A 20,625-nucleotide genomic window follows, 5' to 3' on the forward strand; every position below is an offset into this window, starting at 1 on the left:
ATCTTCTGTCTGAAGAAATTGAGGAACATAATATTCACTTTTGTGAAGATGTTGCTAGAATTGCTAAACCTCACGCTAGAGACAAACATAGGCCTGTTGTTGGCATACCTGTGGTTTCTGTAAAGATAGGAGATCATTGTTATCATGGTTTATGTGACTTGGGTGCTAGTGTTAGTGCAATACCTCAATCATATTTGGCAGACCCTTCATCAATACCGTCAATGCTCATATTGACTGTGAGAAGCAAACTATCACTGTTGGCTTTGAAGGTGTGTCACATGAGTTCAATTTCTCCAAGTTTGGTAGACAACCTCATGCAAAGGAGTTGCCTAGTAAGGATGAAACTATTGCCTTAGCTTCTATTGTCGTGCCTCCTACTGATCCCTTAGAGAAATACTTGCTTGAGCATGAAAATATTATGCATATGGATGAAAGGGATGAGATAGATAGAGTTGTCTTAGAACAATATCCTATCCTTAAGAATAATCTGCCTGTTGAACTGCTTGGGGATCCACCCACACCAAAGGGTGATCCTGTGTTCGAGCTTAAACAGTTGCCTAATACTCTTAAGTATGCCTATCTTGATGAAAAGGAGATATATCATGTCATTATTAGTGCTAGCCTCTCAGAGCATGAAGAAAAGAAGCTACTAAAAACTCTGAGGAAGCATTGTGCTGCTATTGGATATACTCTTGATAATCTTAAGGGCATTAGTCCCACTCTATGCGAGCACAAGATCAAAACTGATCCTGATTTCAAACCAATTTGCTGATCATCAAAGGAGATTAAATCCTAAGATGAAAGAAGTAGTGAGAAAAGAAATACTAAAGCTCCTGGAAGAGGGTATTATCTATCCTGTTGCTCATAGCGATTGGGTGAGTCCGGTGCATTGCGTTACTAAGAAGGGAGGCATTACCATTGTCCCTAATCATAAGGACGAGTTGATCTCACAGAGGATTATTACTGGCTATAGGATGGTGATCGTGTTGGAAATATTCCCTAGAGGCAATAATAAATTAGTTATTATTATATTTCTTTTTTCATGATAATCGTTTATTATCCATGCTATAATTGTATTGATTGGAAACACAGTGCATGTGTGTATACATAGACAAAACACTGTCCCTAGTAAGCCTCTAGTTGACTAGCTCGTTGATCAAAGATGACCAAGGTTTCCTGACCATAGGCAAGTGTTGTCACTTGATAACGGGTTCACATCATTAGGAGAATCATGTCATGTACTAGACCCAAACTAATAGACGTAGCATGTTGATCGTGTCATTTTGTTGCTGCTGTTTTCTGCGTGTCAAGTATTTGTTCCTATGACCATGAGATCATATAACTCACTGACACCGGAGGAATGCTTTTTGTGTATCAAACGTCGCAACGTAACTGGGTGACTATGAAGATGCTCTATAGGTATCTCCGAAGGTGTTCGTTGAGTTAGTATGGATCGAGACTGGGATTTGTCACTCCGTATGACGGAGAGGTATCTCGGGGCCCACTCGGTAATAGAACATCACACACAAGCCTTGCAAGCAATGTGACTTAGTGTAAGTTGTGGGATCTTGTATTACGTAACGAGTAAAGAGACTTGCCGGTAAACGAGATTGAAATAGGTATGCGGATACTGACGATCGAATCTCGGGCAAGTAACATACCGAAGGACGAAGGGAATGACATACGGGATTATATGAATCCTTGGCACTGAGGTTCAAACGATAAGATCTTCGTAGAATATGTAGGATCCAATATGGGCATGCAGGACCCGCTATTGGATATTGACTGAGGAGTCTCTCGGGTCATGTCTACATAATTATCGAACCCGCAGGGTCTGCACACTTAAGGTTCGACGTTGTTTTATGCGTATTTGAGTTATATGGTTGGTTACGAATGTTGTTCGGAGTCCCGGAAGAGATCACGGACGTCATGAGGGTTTCTGGAATGGTCCGGAAACGAAGATTGATATATAGGATGACCTCATTTGGTTACCGGAAGGTTTTCGTGCATTACCAGAAAGGTTTCGGGCTCATCGGTAGTGTACTGGGAGTGCCGGGAGGGGTGCCGGGGACCATCAGGAGGGGTGTCACGCCCCAAGGGGTCTCATGGTCTATGGGAAGAGATAAACCAGCCCCTAGTGGGCTGGAATAAGTTCCCACTAAGACCCATAAGGTTTGATAAGGAAAAAACACAAGGTGGAAAGAGTTTCCAAGTGGGGAGGTGGAATCCTACTCCAAGTAGGATTGGAGTAGGACTCCTCCACCTCCAATTTCGGTCAAACCTTTAGGTTTTGAGGCTGCCTCCTCCCCTCCCTCCCTCCTATATATAGTGGGGTTTTAGGGCTGATTTGAGACAACTTTTGCCACGGCAGCCCGACCACATACCTCCACGGTTTTACCTCTAGATCGCTGTAGCGACCCGACTCAAAACGAGTCAAGCCTCTGTGTTTCTGTGCCATCCCTCGAACAGTATGCTGGCACACACAGTACATCAATGTATATATCAAAGTGCAATCACATGTAAATAGCGTAAAACTGATATATACCTTAAATATCTCAGCGGAAGCAGTCAAGGGAGTGGAGTCCCAATAAACACCAACGGCAAGTTGAGTGTAGACCGTAACCCTGAATCGTACTCTTACTCGTCGAAGAAAAATATCTGCAACATAAGACGTTGCAGCCATGTAGGTCAGCATATTGAATATGCCGGCAAGTCACATAAGAGAGGGGTGAAAAGTAATCATCTATACTATATGCATATATGGCAGGTGGGGCTATAAGTTTTTTTTTAGCAAAAAGCAAGTTTTCTCCTACATCAAGAGAGGGCTAAAAGCAAAATGTTACTACGCTGTTGGTTGTTAACGAGATAGTTCCAACAACCAATTCTCGTACCCATGTTGTCAATAATACCCACATCAATATTATTATTTGTGTTGAGAATTTCAGATAACTTCAGTTCCTTTGGCTCAAGTTGTCCATGACCGTGGACACGGCTAATCGATTAGGTTTGAGTACTCTGCAGAGTTTTGCACACGTTCCCCACAAGATTTGATCGCCTCCGAGTATGTCCTCGCACTTCAGGGTGTTTGAAGACCGGATGATCAAAACATGGTCTTTCAACGGGTCCCTCTGAATCCCTGTCGGTGCCCATCCAATCCTACCGTTCTTCTACATCTGCTAGCACCGCCTGTCCAGAGTCGCCGCGTTGTCCAACCAAGCCAGAGCCCATAATGACTTGTGGCTGTGCAGGTAAGCCTTGGGTCTTGAAAATATTCGTCCGTCTCTTTGAGCCTGGGTGAAGCTTTCTGCAGGATGTCATGGCCTCTCCAGCATCCCGCGTCATCCACTGGGTTCTCCAGGGAGCCGATCAACCGTCCTTCACCCAGAGTTGCATTGCGTCCGAGGTCTTGCAAATCTTGTCTTAACCGGTCTTGATTATTTAATCAACCTCGCATCACTCGTTTTATGCACTCAACCGAAATCCCGTCTACTCAAGCATAGCAATATGAAATTTGTCGTCCCGGGGCCAAGTATCGGGGTTGTTGTGTGCCTACCACATGATACTACAATCTATACTAAAATTTCCAAGTACCTAAGCAGCATGCAATTGGGCATAGGATGGTAGAACTACGATGCATAAAACATAGGTGATAGTATGATCAAGTGACTTGCCTGGTATTACTTGATGAAGATAGTCGCTCTCAAAATCCTGATAATTCTACTCGCCACACTCCGACCAATCTATCGTAAATGAATAGCATTCAATAAACATTCATGCCAAAAAGGAAGAACCAAGAGAACATAAGAACAAATCATGTCTTGGTGCAAAATAACAACGTACTAAGGTTTAATAAAAAGGTCCCAAGTGTGTTGTAAAGTGAAGGTGCATGAATGAGATCAAAAGAGGTAATGGACGATGAACTATTGCTATATAAGCTCGACTTGCATACACTATGGGAGATGTTCAAAAATATTGGGAGAACAACATGAATGTTATTTGACAAATAGTATAAGACATAAGAATTTATTTGTAGAAAGAATTTCTTGAAATGGAGCACTACAACACAAGTTATAGCGAATTGAAGTATGAATTGAATTTGCATTCAAAAGGTCAAGAGAAGTTGAACTGAAGTACGATGGTTACGTACAAAAGTATATGACATGAGTGTTTAGGGGTAAAAGGAATCAATTGAAAAGGTGGTACGATTTGCAAGATAAGATCAAATGAATGTTCGAATACAAATTTGAATCGCTCAAATTTGTAAGGTTCAAAGGTCGAAACTAATGATGCTACTGGATATAGGAGATCAATATGAGCGTGTTAGAATTGAACTAGCGGATCAAAAGATCAAAAAACGAATTACTAGAATTACTTCAATATAATTACTAGAATTGAACTAGCGGATCAAAAGATACAAATACTTCAATATAACATTGAATCGGCTTAGAACGATGTGAACACTTTTGGGCACTAATAGATAAATCTGATTTGATCAAAATTATAAGTTGAAAAGTTAAAACTAATGATACAAACAGAAAGATTACTTTGATACGAATCCGACGCAATTGGATTCATCTAAAACGGAGCTACGGATAAAAAGATATGATCAAAAGAAGTTTGAATATCAGTGTGAACAAATTTTGAAATTTGAAAATTTCAAAAAGTTGATATGATAGGTTCACCGGATAGGTGGGATCAAGACGAAACTCTAGGCGTTGGTTTCATCTAATTCGGATAAACGAGTAAAAAGTTATGGCTATTTGAAAAATCAGGGCCAAGCTGTTTTACGGAAGGAAAGTGCTATGTCTAAAAGAATTCTAGTACTATTGTGTAAATACGAAGACTAATTAATATATCTAATTACTCTACCGTATACTAGTGTAGGAATACTAGTCTAGAAATAATAAACTACGGAAGTATAAAAAAATACGAAGAGAAATACCTTTAGAATGCAGAGTAAGAATTAATTTCCAATGAGGAGACGACTTCGAGAAATCCCGCTAAAGAGAAGAGAATATTTTTATTTAATAAACCTAGTCAAACCAAAAGATTGATTTAACCCGAAATAGATGATTTTTGGATGCTCCTATGGGTCTATATTTATAGGTGGAAAGAAGGCCTAATGGTTCATAGGTAGGCGATGTGGGACTAAACCTATACGTAGTGTAGGGAAATTAGAAAGAAAAGAAAAGAGTGCCGCATGGGCCAGGATTTGGCCAACCGTGGTAAGTATCGGCCAGCCGCGGCCTTTTTTTTGTGAACGAACAATTTTTTTTAAAACAAAGAAGAAAAATGTATAAATGAAAAAGAGAGAACATTTTATATAGACATATTATATATCAAAATTTTCAGAATAAAATTATCTAAAACATGAACATATTTTCAAAACCAAAAAAATACTTTTTTTAAAAAAAATTATTTTTTTGCAATAACTTTAAAATGAAAAGGAATTTTTATTTCAAATAAATTGCAAATACTTAAAATTTGAATCAAGACATTGTCTCTGATTTTGGAGTGTCATTTTCCTCCTCTCGTTTGATTTTTTTTTAATCAAAGGGTTTTGAAAATATTCAAACTCAAAATTGAAAAGGGATTCAAAATAGAAAATTTTGGGAAAGTCATTTTATTCCCTTTCATTTTTTTGAGAAGTTTCAAATTCCACTCAAGTTTCAGTCACTCAAACAAACAAACAAACAATCTAATAATTATATTAACATTCCAAAATTTATAATTTTTGAATGTTACAATCGCGTTTCTGCGGAGATCGGGCGGAGCCCTGGTGAGATTAGATCACCACCAACCTCCGGAGCGCTGTCACGCTGCCGGAGAACTCATCTACCTCTCCGTCTCTCTTGTTGGATCAAGAAGGCCGAGATCATCGTCGAGCCGTACGTGTGCTGAACGCGGAGGTGCCGTCCGTTCGGCACTAGATCGGAGCGGATCGTGGGACGGATCGCGGGACGGTTCGTGGGACGGTTCGCGGGGCGGATCGAGGGACGTGAGGGAGTTCCACTACATCAACCGCGTTTCTTAACGCTTCTGCTGTGCGATCTACAAGGGTACGTAGATCGAAAATCCCCTCTCGTAGATGGACATCACCATGATAGGTCTTCGTGCGCGTAGGAAAATTTTTGTTTCCCATGCGACGTTCCCAACAGTGGCATCATGAGCTAGGTTCATGCGTAGATGTCTTCTCGAGTAGAACACGAAAGTTTTTGTGGGCGTTGATGTTCGTTTTGCTGCCCTCCTTAGTCTTTTCTTGATTCCGCGGTATTGTTGGATCGAAGCGGCTCGGACCGACATTACTCGTACGCTTACGAGAGACTGGTTTCATCGCTACGAGTAACTCCGTTGCTCAAAGATGACCGGCGAGTGTCGGTTTCTCCAACTTTAGTTGAATCGGATTTGACCGAGGAGGTCCTTGGATGAGGTTAAATAGCAATTCATATATCTCCGTTGTGGTGTTTGCGTAAGTAAGATGCGATCCTACTAGATACCCATGGTCACCAGGTGAAACATGCAACAACAATTAGAGGACGTCTAACTTGTTTTTGCAGGGTATGCTTGTGATGTGATATGGCCAACGATGTGATGTGATATATTGGATGTATGAGATGATCATGTTGTAATAGTTAATATCGACTTGCACGTCGATGGTACGGAAACCGGCAGGAGCCATAGGGTTTTCTTTAAACTAACGTTTGTGCTTGCAGATGCGTTTACTATATTGCTAGGACGTAGCTTTAGTAGTAATAGCATGAGTAGCACGACAACCCCGATAGCGACACGTTGATCGAGATCATGATGATGGAGATCATGGTGTTCCTCCGGTGATAGGAAGATCGTGCCGGTGCTTTGGTGATGGAGATCAAGAAGCACATGATGATGGCCATATCATGTCACTTATGAATTGCATGTGATGTTAATCCTTTATGCACCTTATCTTGCATACAACGACGGTAGCATTATGAGGTGATCTCTCACTAAAATTTCAAGACGAAATTGTGTTCTCCCCGACTGTGCACCGTTGCGACAGTTCTTCGTTTCGAGACACCACGTGATGCTTACCACTAAAACTATTCTCGACTCACGTGATGATCGGACTTGAGATAGTGGATTTGGATCATGTACCACTCAAATGACTAGAGAGATGTACTTTTTGAGTGGGAGTTCTTAAGTAATATGATTAATGAACTAATTGTCATGAACATAGTCTAATGGTCTTTGTGAATTACGATGTAGCTTGCGCTATAGCTCTACTGTTTTTAATATGTTCCTAGAGAAAATTTAGTTGAAAGTTGATAGTAGCAAACTTTGCAGACTGAGTCTGTAAAACTAAGGATTGTCCTCGTTGGTGCGCAGATGGCTTATGTCCTTAATGCACCACTCAGTGTGCTGCACCTCGAGCATCGTCTGTGGATGTTGTGAACATCCGACATACATGTTTCTAATGACTACGCGATAGTTCGGTGCCAAATACTTAATGGCTTAGAAGCGTGGCGCCGAAGACGTTTTCAAACGTCACGGAACATGAGTGATGTTCTAAAGAGATGAAATTGTGATTTCATGCTTGTGCCCTTGTTAAGAGGTATGAGACCTCCGATAAGACTCTTTGTCCATGAAGTAAAGGAGAAAAGCTCAATCGTTGAGCGTGTGCTCAGATTATCTGAGTACGACAATCGCTTGAATCAAGTGGGAGTTGATCTTCGAGATAAGATAGTGATGGTTCTCCAAAGTCACTGCCACCAAGCTGTGAGAGCTTCGTGATGAACTATAACATATCAAGGATAGATACAATGATCCTTGAGCGATTCGTGATGTTTGACACTGCGAAAGTAGAAATCAAGAAGGAGCGTCAATAGTTGATGGTTAGTAAAACCACTAAGTTTCGAGAAAGGCAAGGGCTAGAAGGGATACTTTGTGAAACGGCAAAGCAGTTGTTGCACTATGAAGAGACCCCAGATTAAACCCAAGCCCGGGACTAAGTGCTTCTGTTATGAGGGGAACGATCACTGAGGCGGAGCAACTCTAGATACTTGGTAGATAAGAAGGCTGGCAAAAGTCGAAAGAAGTATATTTGATATACATGATGTTGATGTGTACTTTACTAGTACTCCTAGTAGCACGAGGGTATTGGATACCGGTTCGGTTGCTAAGTGATTAGTAACACGAAATGAAAGCTACGGCATAAACGGAGACTAGCTAAAGGCGAGGTGACGATACGTGTCGGAAGTGTTTCCAAGGTTGATATGATCAAACGTCGCACGCTCCCTCTACCATCGGGATTGGTGTTAAACCGAAATAATTGTTATTTGGTGCTTGCGTTAAGCATGGACATGATTGGATCGTGTTTATTGCAATACAATTATTCATTTAAAGAGAATAATGGTTACTCTATTTGCTTGAATAATCACCTTCAATGGTTTATTGAATCTCAATCGTAGTGTTACACATGTTCATGATATTGGTGCCAAAAGATACGAGGTAATGATGATAGTACCACTTACTTGTGGCACTGCCGCTTGAGTCATGTTGGTATAAATTGCATGAAGAGGTTCCATGCTGATGGATCTTTATACTCACTTGATTTTGAATCACTCCTGACATGCAAATCATACCACATGAGCAAGGCCTTGTTTTCACTGAGATGAAACAAGATAGTAACTTGTTGGAAGTGATACATTTTGATGTATGCAGTCCAATGGGTGCCGAGGCACGCAGTGGATATCATTATGTTCTTACTTCAATGACGATTTGAGTAGATACAAGAGTATTTACTTAATGAATCACAAGTCTGAAATATTGAAAAGTTCAATTCTGTTTTGGAGTGAAGTTCGTCGTAACAAGAGGATAAACTGTCTACGATATGATCATAGAAATGAATATCTCAGTTACGAGTTTTGGTACGCAGTTAAGACAATGTGGAAATTGTTTCACAGTTCATGCCACCTGGAACATCATAGTGTGATGATGTGTCTGAACGTCATAGCCACGCACTATTTGGTATGGTGCATGCTATGATGTCTCTTATTGAATTACCACTATCGTTTATGGGTTATGTATTAGAGACAACCGCATTCACTTTAAATAGGGCACCACGTATTTCCGTTGAGATGACACAGTATAGATTGAGGTTTAGAGAAATCTAAACTGTCGTTTCTTGAAAGTTTGGGGCTTCGACACTTACGTGAAAAAGTTTCAGTCTGATAAGCTCGAACCCAAAGAGGATAAATGCATCTTCATAGGATATCCAAAACAGTTGGGTACATCTCCTATCTCAGATCCGAAAGCAAAGTGTTTGTTTCTAGAAACGGATCCTTTCTCGAGGAAAGGTTTCTCTCGAAAGAATTGAGTGGGAGGGTAGTAGAACTTGATGAGGTTATTGAACCATCACTTCAACCAGTGTGTAGCAGGGCGCAGGAAGTTGTTCCTGTGGCGCCTACACCAATTGAAGTGGAAGCTGATGATGGTGATCATCGAGCATCGGATCAAGTTACTACAAGTCTCGTAGGTTGACAAGGTCGCGTACTACTACAGAGTGGTACGGTAACCCTGTCTTGGAGGTCATGTTGTTGAGCAACAGTGAACCTACGAGTTATGGAGAAAGCGATGGTGGGCCCGGATTCCGACAAATGGCTGGAAGCCATGAAATCCGAGAGAGGATCCATGTATGAAAACAAAGTGTAGACTTTGGAAGAACTACTTGATGGTCATAGGACTATTGAGTAAAGATAGATCTTTAAAAGGACGACAGACGATGATGGTGATAAGTCACTATTAAGAAAAGCTCGACTTGTTGCAAAGATGTTTCCGACAAGATCAAACAGTTCACTATGATGAGACTTTCTCACTCGTAGCGATGCTAAAAAGTCTGTTAGAATTATGTTAGTAGTTGTTGCATTGGTTATGAAATATTGCACATAGGATGTCAAAACATTGTTTCCTCGACGGTTTCCTTGAGCAAACATTGTATGTGATACAACCAAGAGGTTTTGTCGATCCTAAATATACTATCAAGTATGCAAGCTCCAGCGATCCTTCAATGGAGTGGTGCAAGCATCTCGGAGTTGGAATATACACTTTGATGAGATGATCAAAGATTTTGGGTTTGTACAAGGTTTATGAGAAACTTGTATTTCCAAAGAAGTGAGTGGGAGCACTATAGAATTTCTGATAAGTATATGTGGTTGACATATTGTGGATCAGAAGTAATGTAGAATATCTGTAAAGCATACAAGGTTGTTTGAAAGGGGTTTTCAAAGGAATACCTGGATTGCGCTACTTGAACGTTGAGCATCAAAGATCTATGGAGATAGATCGAAAGCGCTTAATAGAAGTTTCAACAAGATGCATGCCTTGACAAGTTTTTGAAGGAGTTCAAAATAGATCAGCAAAGAAGGAGTTCTTGGTTGCGTTGTAAGGTGTGAATTTGAGTAAGACTCAAAACCCGACCCCGGCAGAATAAAGAGAATAGACGAAGGTCGTCTTCTATGCCTTGGCCGTAGAATCTGAAGTATGCCATGTTGGGTACCGCACCTGATGTGTGCCTTGACTCAAAGTCTGTTGAGAGGTACAGAGAGTGATCCATGATTGAATCACTAGCAGCGGTCAAAATTTATCCTTGGTAACTGATGGACTAAGGATTTTTTTCTCGAGTATGGAAGTGGTTAAAAAGTTCGTCGTAAAGGGTTACGTCGATGCAAGCTTTGACACTAATCCGAATAACTATGAGTAGTGAAACGGATTCGTATAGTAGAGTAGATATTTGGAGCATTTCCGAATAGCACGAAGTAGCAGCATCTGTAAGATGACATAAATATTTGTAAAGAACGCACGGATCTGAAAGTTTCAGAACCGTTGACTAAAACCTCTCTCACGAGCAAGACGTGATCAGACCCCATAACTATATGGGTGTTGGATTCGTTGGAATCACATGGTGATGTGAACTAGATTATTGACTCTAGTGCAAGTGGGAGACTGTTGAAAATATGCCCTAGAGGCAATAATAAATTAGTTATTATTATATTTCTTTGTTCATGATAATCGTTTATTATCCATGCTATAATTGTATTGATTGGAAACATAGTGCATGTGTGTATACATAGACAAAACACTGTCCCTAGTAAGCCTCTAGTTGGCTAGCTCGTTGATCAAAGATGGTCAAGGTTTCCTGACCATAGGCAAGTGTTGTCACTTGATAACGGGTTCACATCATTAGGAGAATCATGTGATGGACTAGACCCAAACTAATAGACATAGCATGTTGATCGTGTCATTTTGTTGCTACTGTTTTCTGCGTGTCAAGTATTTGTTCCTATGGCCATGAGATCATATAACTCACTGACACCGGAGGAATGCTTTGTGTGTATCAAACGTCGCAACGTAACTGGGTGACTATAAAGATGCTCTACAGGTATCTCCGAAGGTGTTCGTTGAGTTAGTATGGATCGAGACTGGGATTTGTCACTCCGTATGACGGAGAGGTATCTCGGGGCCCACTCGGTAATACAGGTCCTTGGCACTGAGGTTCAAACGACAAGATCTTCGTAGGTAATACACACAAGCCTTGCAAGCAATGTGACTTAGTGTAAGTTGCGGGATCTTGTATTACGGAACGAGTAAAGAGACTTGCCGGTAAACGAGATTGAAATAGGTATGCGGATACTGACGATCGAATCTCACGCAAGTAATTAACATACCGAAGGACAAAGGGAATGACATACGGGATTATATGAATCCTTGGCACTGAGGTTCAAACGATAAGATCTTCGTAGAATATGTAGGATCCAATATGGGCATCCAGGTCCCGCTATTGGATATTGACCGAGGAGTCTCTCGGGTCATGTCTACATAGTTCTCGAACCTGCAGGGTCTGCACACTTAAGGTTCGACGTTGTCTTATGCGTATTTGAGTTATATGGTTGGTTACCGAATGTTGTTTGGAGTCCCGGATGAGATCACGGACGTCACGAGGGTTTCCGGAATGGTCCAGAAACGAAGATTGATATATAGGATGACCTCATTTGGTTACCGGAAGGTTTTCATGCATTACCAAAAAGGTTTCGGGCTCATCGGTAATGTACTGGGAGTGCCGGGAGGGGTGCCGGGGACCATCAGGAGGGGTGTCACGCCCCAAGGGGTCTCATGGGCTATGGGAAGAGATAAACCAGCCCTTAGTGGGCTGGAATAAGTTCCCACTAAGGCCCATAAGGTTTGAGAAGGAAAAAACACAAGGTGGAAAGAGTTTCCAAGTGGGGAGGTGGAAAGAGTTTCCAAGTGGGGAGGTGGAATCCTACTCCAAGTAGGATTGGAGAAAGACTCCTCCACCTCCAATTTCGGCCAAACCTTTAGGTTTTGAGGCTGCCTCCTCCCCTCCCTCCCTCCTATATATAGTGGGGTTTTAGGGCTGATTTGAGACAACTTTTGCCACGGCAGCCCGAGCACATACCTCCACGGTTTTACCTCTAGATCGCGTTTCTGCGGACCTCGGGCGGAGCCCTGCTGAGATTAGATCACCACCAACCTTCGGAGCGTCGTCACGCTGCCGGAGAACTCATCTACCTCTCTGTCTCTCTTGCTGGATCAAGAAGGCCGAGATCATCGTCGAGCTGTACGTGTGCTGAACGCGGAGGTGCCGTCCGTTCGGCACTAGATCGGAGCGGATCGTGGGACGGATCGCGGGACGGTTCGTGGGACGGTTCGCGGGGCGGATCGAGGGACGTGAGGACGTTCCACTACATCAACTGCGTTTCTTAACGCTTCTGTTGTGCGATCTACAAGGGTACGTAGATCGGAAATCCCCTCTCGTAGATGGACATCACCATGATAGGTCTTCGTGCGCGTAGAAAAATTTTTGTTTCCCATGCGACGTTCCCCAACAGATCGATTTCAGGAAACTGAATAAGGCCACTAGGAAAGATCATTACCCTTTGCCTTTTATCGACCAAATGCTAGAAAGGTTGTCCAAAAACACACACTTCTGCTTTCTAGACGGTTATTATGGTTTCTCCCAAATACCAGTTGCACAATCTGATTAGGGGAAAACCACTTTCACCTGCCCTTTCGGTACCTTTGCTTACAGACGTATGCCTTTTGGCTTATGCAATGCACCTGCCACCTTTCAATGATGTATGATGGCTATATTCTGTGACTTTTGTGAAAAGATTGTTGAGGTTTTCATGGATGACTTTTCCGTTTACGGGTCTTCTTTTGATGATTGCCTCAGCAACCTTGATCGAGTCTTACAGAGATGTAAAGACACCAATCTTGTCTTGAATTGGGAGAAGTGTCACTTTATGGTTAATGAAGGCATCGTCTTAGGACAAAAAATTTCTGAAAGAGGCATTGAAGTCGATAAGGCTAAGGTTGATGCAATCGAGAAAATGCCATACCCCACAGATATCAAAGGTATAAGAAGTTTCCTTGGTCATGCTGGTTTCTATAGAAGGTTCATTAAAGACTTCTCTAAGATTTCTAGGCCTCTTACCAATCTCTTGCAAAAGGATATTCCTTTTGTTTTTGACGATGATTGTGAGGAAGCCTTCGAAATACTTAAGAGGGCTTTGATAACTACACCTATTGTTCAACCACCTGATTGGAACCTATCCTTTGAAATCATGTGTGATGCTAGAGATTATGCTGTTGGTGCTGTTCTAGGGCAAAGAGTTGATAAGAAGTTTAATGTTATTCACTACGCTAGTAAAACTCTAGACAGTGCCCAGAGAAACTATGCTACTACGGAGAAGGAATTTTTAGCAGTCGTGTTTGCATGTGAAAAGTTCACGTCTTACATAGTTGATTCCAAAGTCACTATTCACACTGATCATGCTGCTATTAAGTACCTCACGGAGAAGAAGGACGCTAAACCTATACTTATCATATGGATTCTCTTGCTACAAGAATTTGATTTGCACGTTGTTGACAGAAAGGGTGTCGATAACCCAGTAGCAGATAACTTGTCTAGGTTGGAGAACGTTCTTGATGACCCACAACCTATTGATGATAGCTTTCATGATGAGCAACTGAATGTCATCAATGCCTCACGTAGTGCACCGTGGTATGCTGATTACGCAAACTATATCATTGCCAAATACATACCACCTAGTTTCACGTACCAGCAAAAGAAGAAATTCTTCTTTGACTTGAGACACTACTTTTGGGATGATCCTCACCTTTATAAGGAATGAGTAGATGGTGTTATTATACATTGTGTACCTGAACATGAACAGGGATAGATCCTACAGAAGTGTCACTTCGAGGCTTACGGAGGACACCATGCGGGAGATAGAACTGCACACAAGGTATTGCAATCAGGTTTCTATTGGTCCACTCTCTTCAAGGATGCCCGTAAGTTTGTCTTGTCTTGTGACGAATGTCAAAGAATAGGCAATATTAGCAAACGTCAAGAAATGCCTATGAACTATTCACTTTTCATTGAACCATTTGATGTTTGGGGCTTTGATTATATGGGACCTTTTCTGAAATCCAATGGGTATACTCACATCTTAGTTGTTGTTGATTACGTCACTAAGTGGGTAAAAGCTATCCCCACTAGTAGTGATGATCACAATACCTCTATCAAGATGCTGAAAGAAGTTATCTTCCCTAAATTTAGAGTCCCTAGATATCTAATGAGTGACGGTGGTTCACACTTCATTCATGGTGCTTTCCGTAAAACGCTTTTGAAGTACGATGTCAACCATAGAATTGCGTCTCCCTATCACCCTCAGTCCAGTGGTCAAGTAGAGCTAAGCAATAGAGAGATTAAACTAATTCTGCAAAAGACTGTCAACAGGTCTAGAAAGAATTGGTCTAAGAAGCTCGATGATGCATTGTGGGCTTATAGAAGTGCCTATAAGAATCCCATGGGGATGTCCCCGTACAAAATGGTGTACGGTAAAGCATGTCATTTACCTCTTGAGCTAGAGCATAAAGATTATTGGGCAATCAAAGGGCTCAACTTTGATTTCAAACTTGCGGGTGAGAAGAGGTTATTTGATATTAGCTCGCTTGATGAATGGAGAACTCAGGCATATGAGAATGCCAAGCTCTTCAAAGAGAAGGTTAAGAGGTGGCATGATAAGAGGATACAAAAGCGTGAGTTCAATGTAGGTGATTATGTCTTGCTATATAACTCTCGTTTAAGATTCTTTGCACGCAAGTTTCTCTCTAAATGGGAAGGTCCCTATGTTGTTGAGGAAGTATATCGTTCCGATGCTATCAAGATCAACAACACGAAAGGTAATTGTCCAAGAGTTGTAAATGGGCAGAGAATCAAGCATTATATCTCAGGTACTCCCATAAATGTTGAAAGCAATATCATCAATACCATAACTCCGGAAGAATACCTAAGTGGCATTTATCAGCCTGTTTCAGACTCCGAAAACGAAGAGGTATGTGATTCGGTAAGAAAACAGAGTCCAAAACTTTTCTAATAGGAAATTTTCTCCATTTTGGAATATTTGAAAAAATACAAAAATTGGAAGTAGTCCGAAAAGTGCGCGAGGAGGCGACAAGCCTGCACGGCGCGGGCCCACCCCCTGGCCGTGCCGTGAGGGCTTGTGGCCACCTCATGCGCCTCCTGGACTCCATTTTCGTGCAGGGGACTCCTTCTGGTCTGAAAAAAATCATTATATATACTTTCGTTTGGTCTGACCTCTGCATCATGTAGATTTCCTCTGTTTTTCATTTGGAGCCTGTTTCTGTTGCAGATCTAGATCGCCATGACTTCCCCAAAAGCTCCGAAGGACAATATGTTCGAGAAGGTCATCAATCCCTACCTCACGGGAGTGCTGCAACACCCTTAATCCATCGAGATGCGTGAGGGTATGTTGCACATCCGTGATGTTGAGGTGCCTAAGAAGACCGGAAGCATGGAGACGAGGCTCGAAGCAATGGAGCAACAAGTCTTCAAGTGCCAAGGGATGGTGGAGCGTGGACTCAACGCCAACCACATGATGATCACGGAGTTCACCAGCAAGCACAGGATTGATGCCAATGACATTGGGAAACACCTCTCCAGGCTCTATGACAGGATTGATCAACTCCAGGGCCAGATCTATGATCTGCAGAACCAAAACTGTGAGTATGAGTACATATTTAAATCAATATGGTTGGCTGCAGATTTGAGGATTCCGGAGACTCGTTCATCTTTCCATGGTGGAGCGCCTATGCCTTGGAAGACGGAGGATCAAGCCCATGTTGCAACAACTCCGCCACCATCACCACCAAAGGAAGACAACTGAGCATTGGTATGGGCAATCCCCTTGGCTTGTGCCAAGCTTGGGGAGTTGCCCCGGTATCGTATCACCATCACATCTTTTGCCTTTACCTTTGTTTTAGTTTTCCTTTTCAGTTTTCTCTTTTTCTAGTAGAGTAAAAGTCTTAGTGTTTTAGTCTTGAGTTTTGCTTTGTGTCACCCCCGATGTATTCTTGCTCGTGAGCCATATAATAAAGAGTGTCTTAGTTGAAGGGCTTTGTCTCTTGCCATGATCAAAAGAGTGAGAATAGAACAAAAGCATGAAAGATCATGTAATGATCTTATGGGAAGTGATGGCTTCACATATAAAAAGGATGAGGATTGAAACTTGTTGAGGGTAGACAAACGTACACCTTGTTGAGGGTAGGCAAACATAGACCTTGGCCATATAATTAATAGGAAGTGATAAAGAAGGAGAGGTTCACATATAAATATATCATCTCTGACACCATCTATGATTGTGAACACTCACTAAACTATTGCATGCCTAGAAGTAGAGGTTGGACAAGGAAGACAACATAATGAATTGTGATTGCTTGGTTCCGAACAATGTTATATGATTAGAGATCCCTTAGCATGTGACGATTGCTTCCACCTCACAATAGCCAAACCTCCCGCACTAAGTAGAGATACTACTTGTGCATCCATAAACCTTCAAACCAGTTTTGCCATGAGTGTCCACCATACCTACCTATGGATTGAATAAGATCCCTCAAGTAAGTTGTCATCGGTGCAAGCAATAAAAATTGCTCTCTAATATGTATGATCTATTAGTGTGTGGAAAATAAGCTTTATACGAACCTGTGATGAGGAAGACATAAAAGCGACAGACTGGATAATAAAGTTCTTTATCACAGGAGGTAATATAAAGTGACGTTCCTCCACACTAAGAGGACACGCATCCAAACCTCAAAAGCGCATGACAACCTCTGCTTCCCTCTGCGAAGGGCCTATCTTGTACCTTTACTTTTTGCCCTTGAAAGAGTCATGGTGATCTTCACCAATTCCTTATTTCGCCTTTATCTTGGCTAACATCATATGCTTGGGAAAGATCTATATTAATATGTTAACTTGGAGGTAAGTATTCATGAATTATTATTGTTGACTTTACCCTTGAGGAAAGCAGTTGGGAGGCAAAACTATAAGCCCCTATCTTTCTCTGTGTCCAGCTGAAACATTGATCTCATGAGTACCACGTGAGTTGTAGCAATTGTAGATAACGAAAGAATGATTGAGTATGTGGATTTGCTTTACAAGCTCTTATTTGACTCTTTCTCATGTTGTGATGAATTGCAATTGCTTCAATGACTATAGGCTATCGGTTGTTACTTCTCGGTAAGGTTCTTGATCCATGCTTTACTTTGTGAAGGAATTATCACTTTAGCATGAGAGATTATATGTCGGTATGCTGTTCTGATCATGATCATGATGCATGCATGTTCGTATCTTGTTTTGTCGACACCTCTCTCGCTAAACATGTGGACATATTTATTGAGCTAGGCTTTCGCTTGAGGACAAGCGAGGTCTAAGCTTGGGGGAGTTGATACGTCCATTTTGCATCATGTTTTCATGTTGATATTTATCGCTTCTTTGGTTGTTATTTCACTTCACGGTATTGTTCTTATGCCTTTTCTCTCTTATTTTGCAAGGTTTACATGAAGAGGGAGAATACGGGCAACCGGAATTCTGGCCTGAAAGTGGAGCAAAGTTGAGATACCTATTCTGCGCAACTCCAAACGCCGTCAAAATCAACGAGGGTTTTTTCCCCGATTTATCAAAAATACTGGGCCGAAGAAGTGTCGGAGGGGCACCAGGGGGTGCCCACAAGCCTGCACGACGCGGCCACCCCCCCCCCCCCCCCCCGCGCGCGCGCGCCACGCCATGAGGGCTTGTGGGCTGCCCACTGGCCCACTTGCTCCCCTCTTTTGCTATATGGAGGGTTTCGTCCAGGAAAAAAATCAGGGAGGAGATTTTTCGTGGTTTGGCCGCCCCCACGAGGCGGAACTTGAGAAGAACCAATCTAGAGCTCCGACAGGACGATCCTGCCGGGGAAACTTCCCTCCCGGAGGGGGAAATCGTCGCCATCATCATCACCAACGCTCCTCTCATCGGAGGGGACTCGTCACCATCAACATCTTCATCAGCACCATCTCTTCTCCAAACCCTAGTTCATCGCTTGTAACCAATCTCCGTCTCGCGACTCCGATTGGTACTTGTAAGGTTGCTAGTAGTGTTGATTACTCTTTGTAGTTGATGCTAGTTGGATTACTTGGTGGAAGAGTTTATGTTCAGATCCTTGATGTTACTCATTACCTCTCTGATCATGATTGTTATTATGCTTTGTGAGTAGTTACTTTTGTTCCTCAGGACATGGGATAAGTCATGCTAATAGTAGTCATGTGAATTTGGTATTCGTTCGGTAATTTGATATGTTGTATGTTGTTTTTCCTCTAGTGGTGTTATGTGAACGTCGACTACATAACACGTCACCATTATTTGGGCCTAGGGAACGCATTGGGAAGTAGTAAGTAGATGATGGGTTGCTAGAGTGACAGAAGCTTAAATCCTAGTTTATACGTTGCTTCGTAAGGGGTTGATTTGGATCCACTAGTTTAATGCTATGGTTAGACTTTGTCTTGATTCTTCTTTCGTAGTTGCGTATGCTTGCGAGAGGGGTTAATCATAAGTGGGATGCTTGTCCAAGTAAGGGCAGTACCCAAGCGCCGGTCCACCCACATATCAAACTATTAAAGTAACGAACGCGAATCATATGAACATGATGAAACTAGCATGACAGAAATTCTCGTGTGTCCTCGGAAGCGTTTTTCCTCCTATAAGACTTTGTCCAGGCTTGTCCCTTGCTACAAAAGGGATTGGGCCACTTTGCTGCACCGTTGCTACTTTTGTTACTTGTTGCTTGCTACGAATCATCTCACCACACAATCACTTGTTACTGGCAATTTCAGTGCCTGCAGATTTTACCTTGTTGAAAACCACTTGTCAGATCCTTCTGCTCCTCATTGGGTTCGACACTCTTACTTATCGAAAGGACTACGATTGATCCCCTATACTTCTGGGTCATCACCCACGTTCATGTGGGTCCCCCCCATGCAGGTGGGCCCCACTCTAGAACCTACTAGAATCTTCCCAGTACAATACCGAAAAATCCAGAACATTTTCTGGTGGCCAAAATAGGAATTCCAATATATAAATATTTACCTACGGACCATTCCGGAATTCCTCGTAACGTCTGGGATCTCATCCGGGACTCCGAACAACTTTCGGTAACCACATACAATGTTGGGGAACGTCGCATGGGAAACAAAAATTTTCCTACGCGCACGAAGACCTATCATGGTGATGTCCATCTACGAGAGGGGATGAGTGATCTACGTACCCTTGTAGATCGTACAGCAGAAGCGTTTAGAGAACGCGGTTGATGTAGTGGAACGTCCTCACGTCCCTCGATCCGCCCCGCGAACAATCCCGCGATCAGTCCCACGATCTAGTACCGAACGGACGGCACCTCCGCGTTCAGCACACGTACAGCTCGACGATGATCTCGGCCTTCTTGATCCAGCAAGAGAGACGGAGAGGTAGAAGAGTTCTCCGGCAGCGTGACGGCGCTCCGGAGGTTGGTGATGATCTTGTCTCAGCAGGGCTCCGCCCGAGCTCCGCAGAAACGCGATCTAGAGGAAAAACTATGGAGGTATGTGGTCGGGCAGCCGTGAGAAAGTCGTCTCAAATCTGCCCTAAAAGCCCCATATATATAGGAGGAGGGAGGGGGACCTTGCCTTGGGGTCCAAGGGATCCCCAAGGGGTCGGCCGAGCCAGGGGGGGAGGACTCTCCCCCCCCCAAACCGAGTCCTACTTGGTTTGGTGGGAGGGAGTCCTTCCCCCTTCCCACTTCTTCCTTTTTTTTTCTTTCCTTTGATTTTTTCTCTCTTGGCGCATAGGGGATTGGTGGGCTGTCCCACCAGCCCACTAAGGGCTGGTGTGACCCCCCCAAATGCCTATGGGCTTCCCCGGAGTGGGTTGCCCCCCTCCGGTGAACTCCCGGAACCCATTCGTCATTCCCGGTACATTCCCGGTAACTCCGAAAACCTTCCGGTAATCAAATGAGGTCATCCTATATATCAATCTTCGTTTCCGGACTATTCCGGAAACCCTCGTGACGTCCGTGATCTCATCCGGGACTCCGAACAACATTCGGTAACCACCATATAACTCAAATACGCATAAAACAACGTCGAGCCTTAAGTGTCCAGACCCTGCGGGTTCGAGAACTATGTAGACATGACCCGAGAGACTCCTCGGCCAATATCCAATAGCGGGACCTGGATGCCCATATTGGATCCTACATATTC

Source organism: Hordeum vulgare, chromosome 7H (genome assembly GCF_904849725.1).
Source record: "Hordeum vulgare subsp. vulgare chromosome 7H, MorexV3_pseudomolecules_assembly, whole genome shotgun sequence".
Lineage (NCBI taxonomy): Eukaryota > Viridiplantae > Streptophyta > Magnoliopsida > Poales > Poaceae > Hordeum > Hordeum vulgare.